Genomic DNA, 7,691 nt, shown 5'->3' with positions numbered 1-7,691 from the left:
GACAAACGCTTGGAGGGGGAAACATATAAGGCTAGTTTTATAAGACTAAAAATCATCTCCTATAGGTCCCACTAAAATAAGAGAGACTATTAGATTTGTTGTGCTATATCTGGTTTCATGGTGATAAAATCAAGATATATAAAATCTCGAGATGCAATATAGAGCTACATTTTAATATTAACATTAAGGATTCAGGCATATAGTAAGGGGCCAAATAGCCCAGATATAAGGGTAGTGAAAAAATGTTTAGCCACTCGTTAAAAAGGCTATGTTTAAAGCTATAAGTCATGAATAAAATCATCTCCTATAGGTCCCACTAAAACAAGAGAGACTATTAGATTTGTTGTGCTATATCTGGTTTCATGTTGATATAATCAAGATGTATAAAGTCTCGAGATGCGATATAGAGCTACATTTTAATATTAACATTAAGGATTCAGGCATATAGTATGGGGCCAAATAGCCCAGATACAAGGGTAGTGAGAAAGTGTTCAGCCACTCAGTAAAAAGGCTATGTTTAAAACTATAAGTCATGAGTATCATGTTTACCCGTTGAGCCAAAAGCAACTAGATAGTATAAACTGCCTAACTTTCCTATGAAAATACGGTACTTTTAAACTCTTAAGGAACTTGTTAGTCTCTAGTAATGGGGTAACGCCCCTCTTGTGGTGAGTTGGAAGCTGCATGTTTAATTGCAAAACCTTCCTCGCTTGCAACCATATTTAGATATATATGTCTACAGAGACTAAATCTTCCGTTGTCAGGTTAAGATGTCTACACAGTTGCAGAGAAATAAAAACACCTCCAAAATTTTAAGCAAGTCAATTGGGTAGGCATTATAATGTAAATAGGGAATGTTAGGTTTCCACCTGTCTGGGATTATTTAAACTCTAGTGTCTGGGCATGGGCCCTATGCCCAAACAGCAAGTAAAGCAGTGATATGCATAAGTGTGCAATTCAAATGGATGTTAACTGGATGTTAACTGAACTATCCCTAGATTAGTGGAAAAACATTTTTAGTGCCTATTATGCTAGATAGGGGAACTGAAACAAAAGATTTAAGACAGAAGACAATCAAAGAAGGCAATCCAAAGGACTATACAGTTATAAACAGCAAAATATATGGAGTACATAACAATCATTAACAGCAGGAGATAGGCTAAACATAATACCAAGAGGCAAGTTCAAACTTCAAACTTGTGTCCCAACATATGACCAGCTGATGGAAAGTCACTCGTTGTGAGTAGTTTAGCCAATACCTAACTTGTCTCTAGCTTGCCCTAGAACCAATATAAACCTATAGTGCTTGTTACCATTAGGGCAGTTGTTTTGTGAAATAGGGCTAATTAGATAACCCCTGCCCTGAAGCTGGCTGCGGTCCAGTAGTGCAGAATGTCCGGTGCCCCACACAGTCTCTTTATGCAATTTGTACACGGGCAGCCAGGCCTTAAGTGGTTTTTGCGGGCCTGATTCTCCCCACTGGGCACTGACCTGTCCACAAGCTTGTTGCGGCAAGAAGATCTCGATCATTGTACAGTCCGGGTCGGCTTGGTGCTGCTCCATAGGATTCATGCACTCCTCCGGCCCTAAGTTGCTATCTGCGTGATTAGAAGCAACAAGCTCCAGACCAGCTTCAACCCCACTCGGCAAAACTGCAGCTGTTAGGGAGTAAGACACCATCCGGGAGCCGGCAGATCTCTGAGACTGAGGGTCCGGGAATAAAGAAGATGGCAGCCACCGGGATCCTAGACCGACACTAGCGTGGGGCTCACTGATATCACCGCTACTGACAATCACGGGAGGAGGGGCGGCATCGGGTACACAGTCCACACTCCCGCAGCATTGCAATAGGTTCCATACTGTATAATAGGGACCAGTCCAAGATAGGAGTAAATCAGAATCTGAAGGGTCCAACTGCCGGGCTTCACCTCAGTATGCTAGTCTTCCCCAGTGTTATATAGGAAACTAATATTTAGGCTCCATGCGTCTCGGCAAGGCTTTGCTGACAAGAAGGTTTCAATGTTCCGTCGCCTCGTGGCTTCAGGGAATCTCAAAAGTGATGGCTATAATCCGCGATAGAGCTACACATCTCGGCAGAGCATGTCATAGATCAGTGTCATCTGTTATATTAGGTGTGCTCTCAGGACGGTACCCCTCTGTATGTGAAATAAGCCTTAAAATCTGAAAAAATTTAGCAGGAGCTCATACTCCATGCCACCTATCCCTTCAGCGGTTAGCTCCGCCCCCCCTTAATTTACTTTTTACCTCTGTGATTACCTTGTATTTAAGAACCTTCTGACAGCCCCTTGATCACATGACTGTGACTATTTATTACCTATTGACTTGCATTTAGCAATGTGTTGTGCTAAATCTTAAATTACTTTCTGTGCCTGAACACAGTGTTATCTATATGGCCCACGTGAAATATCAAGTCTTTTGTTGTGAAAAACTATTTAAAAAGCATGTGATTAGAGGCAGCCCTCAAGGGTTTAGCAATTAGCATATGACCCTACTTAGGTTTAGTTTCAACTAAGAATACCAAGAGAAAAAAGCTAATTTGATGATAAAAGTAAATTGGAAAGTTGGTTAAAATGACATGTCCTATCTAAATAATAAAAGTTTAATTTTGACTAGACTGACCCTTTAAGCCCCAGCAATATTTCATTTTAGGTTTTTTCAATAAGATGCAAAGCTCTATGTTGTCCTTTTTTGTTTATATTAAATCCCAGCTCTTATTTACATTTATATGGGGATAAAAATGAGGACTGAATTATTGTGAATACAAGTCTAGCTATAAAATATGAAGTTAATATTTTTACAATTGTATTCTGTAATCTAATTGCATTTTTATACTTATTGTAATGTCCTTAATAAAAATAAAGAGAATTTTTTTTTTTTTTAAAATGATTGTATATTCTATCTGAAGTCGCTGCCTGGATGAAGATAGAAGACGCCGCCTGGATGGATGAAGACCTCGCCGCCTGGATGCAGACTTCTCGCCACCTGAATGTCCGGACTTCAGAAACTGTGAGTGGATCTTCAGGGGTTAGTGGTAGGTTTTTTTAAAAATCTTTTTAGGTGTTTTTTTTTTTAGATTAGGGTTTGGGCTTTATGTAAAAGAGCTGAATGCCCTTTTCAGAGCAATGTAAAATAGCTGAATGCCTTTTTAAGGGCAATTCCCATACAAATGCCCTTTTCAGGGCAATAGGTAGCTTAGGTTTTTGTAAGAGCTAGGTTTTTTATTTTGGGGAGTTGGTTGCGTGGTGGGTTTTACTGTTGGGGGTCTTTGTATTTTTTTTCAGGTAAAAGAGCTGATTTTTTTTTAGGGTAATGCCCTACAAAAGGCCCTTTTAAAGGGACAGTCTACACCAGAATTTTTATTGTTTTAAAAGATAGATAATCCCTTTATTACCTATTTCCCAGTTTTGCATAACTAACACATTTATAATAATATACTTTTAATCTCTGTGATTATCTTGTATCTAAGCCTCTGCAAACTGCCCCTTTTTTCAGTTCTTTTGACAGACTTGCAGTCTAGCCAATCAGTGCCTGCTCCCAGATAACTTCTTGTGCACGAGCACAGTGTTATCTATATGAAATACGTGAACTAACACCCTCTAGTGGTGAAAAAATCTGAAAGAGGTGGGCTTCAAGGTCTAAGAAATTAGCATATGAACCTCCTAGGTTAAGCTTTCAACTAAGAATACCAAGAGAACAAAGCAAAATTGGTGATAAAAGTAAATTGGAAAATTGTTTAAAATGACATGCTCTATCTGAATCATGAAAGTTAATTTTGGCCTAGACTGTCCCTTTAAGGGCTATTGGTAGTTTATTGTAGGCTAGGGTTTATTTTTTATTTTTGGGGGATTTTTATTTTTATAGATTGGGTGTAATTGTTTTTATTTTTGATAATTTTGTTTGTTATTTTTCGTAATTTAGTGTTTGTTATTTTTCATAATTTAATATTTTTTATAATTTTAGACATACATTTTTTTTTTAGTAGTGTTAGGTTCTTTTTAAAGTGTAATTTAGTTTTTTTAATTGGTAGTTATTTTAATTTTAGTATAATAGTTTAGTATAATAGTTATGTTAGATTAATTGTTAGTTTAAACTTAGGTTTTTTTAACGTAAATTTATTTTAAGAAAAGGATATTGTAATTTTAATTTAAAGTTGAGGGGTGTTAGGTTTAGGGGTTAAAAGTTTAATTTTTTTTTTTTTTTTTGCAATGTGGGGGGCTGGCAGTTTAGGGATTAATAATTTTATTTAGTGGCAGTGATGTGGGAGGCCAGAGGTTTAGGGGTTAATAACTTTATTTAGTGGTGGCGATGTCGGGGAGCAGCGGAATAGGGGTTAATAGCTTTATTATTGTGTAGGCAATGTTGGGGTGTGGGGGAATAAGGGTTAATTATTTTATTATAGTGGCGGCGATGTCGGGGAGCGGCGGAATAGAAGTAATTAGTGTTTATAGTGGCGGCGATGTCGAGAGCGGCAGATTAGGGTTAATAACTTTATTTAGGTGTCGGCAATGTCAGGGGTGGCAGATTAGGGGTGTTTAGACTTGGGGTTTATGTTAGGGTGTTAGGTTTAAACGTAACTTTTTCCCCATAGACATCAATGGGGTTGCGTTACGGAGCTTTTCATTCCTCAATCGCAGGTGTTATTTTTTTCTAACACTCTCTCCCTATTGATGTCAATGGGAAAAGTGTGCATGAGCACGTCAAAGCAGCCCTTGGATTTTGTGCGGTATGGAGCTTATCGCAACCATATTGCAAGAAAGCTTTTCAGAAACTTGTAATGGCAGCGCCAAGGAGGGTGAAATAACGCAACTTTTGTTGCGTTCGTTTCACACCCTCTATAGCACAAAACTCGTAATCTAGGCGTTTGAGTGCGTTGTTTATCTTTCTCTTGTATAGATTTCGTAGTTCATACTGTTTTGTACTGTATGTATATTTTTTTATAATAATAAAGCTAAATATAAAAAGAAGACGTTGCAAAAAAGGCTTTGTGGAACATAGGAATACTAAGTATTTATCTAACAGGGTTTCCTCACAGCCTTGTTTGCACCTTCTTTTTATTGTCTGCTTTATATCTGTCCCCAATTGTACTCAGCAGGAAAGATAGATACGTTTCCTACTTATAGATGGTGCCACCCAATGCTTTACAAAAACTAAAGAACTTTATAGAAATTAAACCTTTACACTTATATTTTCAATATTTAAAAATTAATATTATTGTATAAAATAATTTTATTCTGAGGTTTATTTTTGCTTTGAAGACATTGTTATGTATACCATATATTTACTATGCCCCTTCTCTAATCCAGTCACTACCATATAGTCAAATGCTTAGGGTTAAACGTATTGTTAAAGATGAAAAATTGGCCCTGCAAAGGTTAGAAGAAATGGGTGTAAGATTTATTGAGCGTGGGTATCCTTATGATATGATACAGACAATTTTGAGAAAAGTTCTACAGACACCAAAGAATAGGGTCAATATGACGGATGTTAAAAAGAAAAAGGACCCTAATAGACTGGTTTTTGTCTCAGAATACAGTGCTAACAGTGCAGCAATACAAAAAATTGTTCGTAAACATTGGAATGTTTTGAAGGAATGTAATCCAGAGGTTGCAGCATTCCAACAGCCTCCTATGCCAGCCTACACTAGATTACCCAGTTTTAGGGATAAATTAATTAAAGCTGATGTTGGGTCAAATAAGAAATCTAAACAAGGTTTTATTACATCAGAAAATAATGGTTGCTTCCCTTGCCTGAATTGTTCAAATTGCAACAATATGATAAAAGGTGACCTTTTTATACATCCCCAAACGGGTCAGAAATTCAGGATTAGGGGCTACTTTAATTGTAATGCAAACTTTGTAATATACTTAATTAAGTGTCCGTGTGGGTTAATTTATATAGGTGAAACGACCCAGCGGGTCAGAGATAGAATTATACAGCATAAATCCAACATAAGGACCAATAATTTAAATGCACCTGTAGCCTATCATTTTTTGAGCTGTAACCACACAATTGCACAACTGCGCTTTCAAATTATAGATTTTGTACAAAGCCCTAGGCGTGGTGGTAATAGAGAATTATTGTTACAAAAATGTGAGGCTTTCTGGATCAATAAGTTAAACACATTGGCTCCCAATGGAATGAATAGAGAATTGGATTTGAGTGTGTTCCTTTAAGAGGTGTAATAATACTAAGAGTTATGTGATAATCCTTGTTTCTCTGGCTTTTTGAATTCTTTGTATAATATCTTGCTATGACATCTGTTAAATGCATTTTAACTTTGTATTTTTTAAAAAAAATGTTTTTAAATAAATGTGGTGAAAAATATGTATTTTCAGGTATAAACCACTAGAGGTCATTATGACAGGCCTTCTTTGGGCCTTGTAAAGGGTTAAATTAAAAAGGTGTGGTTTTACCTGGTTGTAGGTATTTAAGGTGATTATGTGTGATGTACAAGTTATGAACATGAATAAGGGTTTGTAGTCCGAAACGTTGTTCTGCTTTCCTGGCTCCCAGTTTGTGACAATAAAGAGAACCTCTGCATAAGGACTTTGTGGTGCGTCTGCTACTTTTGTTTTACATTACTTTGAGGATTTTTGCAGTAATCCTACTGCAGTATGCACCCTATCAAGGATTGAAGTGCTGGATTTCTGAATTGCTTCTATATATTTACTATTTAATATCCCTTTAAGTTGCATAGCATGATTTCTTTCCTAAGATATGGTGAGTCCACGGAATCATCAATTACTGTTGTGAATACCACTCCTGGCCAGCAGGAGGAGGCAAAGAGCACCCCAGCAAAGCTGTTAAATGTCACTTTCCTTCCCACCAACCCCAGCCATTCTCTTTGCCTTCGGTGCAAGGAGGAGTTGAAGTTTTGGTTTCTGATTCACTTCAATCAAGATTTTATTATTTCTAAAGTCAGAGTAGGTTTGCTCTGATCTTTCTTTTCAGGATTGGGTTTAGCCGTACTCCACGTTAGTCTCTTCAGTAGGGCAGTGATGGCTTTTAAGCAGTTAGGAACTTGTGGGGAGGGCCTCACTGCGTTTTCCTAATTTGTTGCTGCCCTAGTACAGAAAGGCAGAGTAGGTTTACTCTGTCCTTTCTTTCCTCCACAGGCCTCTGTGAAGAGGGGCTTCCTTTCATGCTGAGTGAGCTGTCCTCCTGCCAAGCAGCTAGAGGTGCAGATAAGTGCTATTTTTTGTCTGTTACATTAAAAGATACAAGACTGAATTCTGGCACTAAAGAGATCATACTGCACTAATTTGGGCTTTCTAATGGCAGTAAGCAGGCACCATGGCTTTGACAATAGAGAGCATTGGTGGCTCAGTTTTTTATTCTGCAGTTGTTACTTTTGTTTTACTGTGTGAGTGAGTGCAGATAAGTAATACTTTCTCATCGGAGCTGCTGAAAACAGCTTTGTATTATTATTTTTCCTTACGGTTACTGGGATCGCCTATGTCTTTAATTGAAAGTGGATCCTTCCTGTGACGGCAGTTGTGGCTCAAAGTGCATGCTTTCAAATTAGTGGCGCAGCTTAGAGCCGGTAGTCTGACATCCTATGATCGTAGGATAATAAGGAGTCCGGAATTGTGGAATTTTTTTTTCCGGTGGCTGTATCTACCCTGGTGGGCAGGAGCAGGTAGGCGCCTTAGCTATACACCTGAGGTGTA

The sequence above is a fragment of the Bombina bombina genome, chromosome 2 (assembly GCF_027579735.1).
Source record: "Bombina bombina isolate aBomBom1 chromosome 2, aBomBom1.pri, whole genome shotgun sequence".
Taxonomy (NCBI): domain Eukaryota; kingdom Metazoa; phylum Chordata; class Amphibia; order Anura; family Bombinatoridae; genus Bombina; species Bombina bombina.
This window is presented reverse-complemented; position numbering follows the sequence as displayed.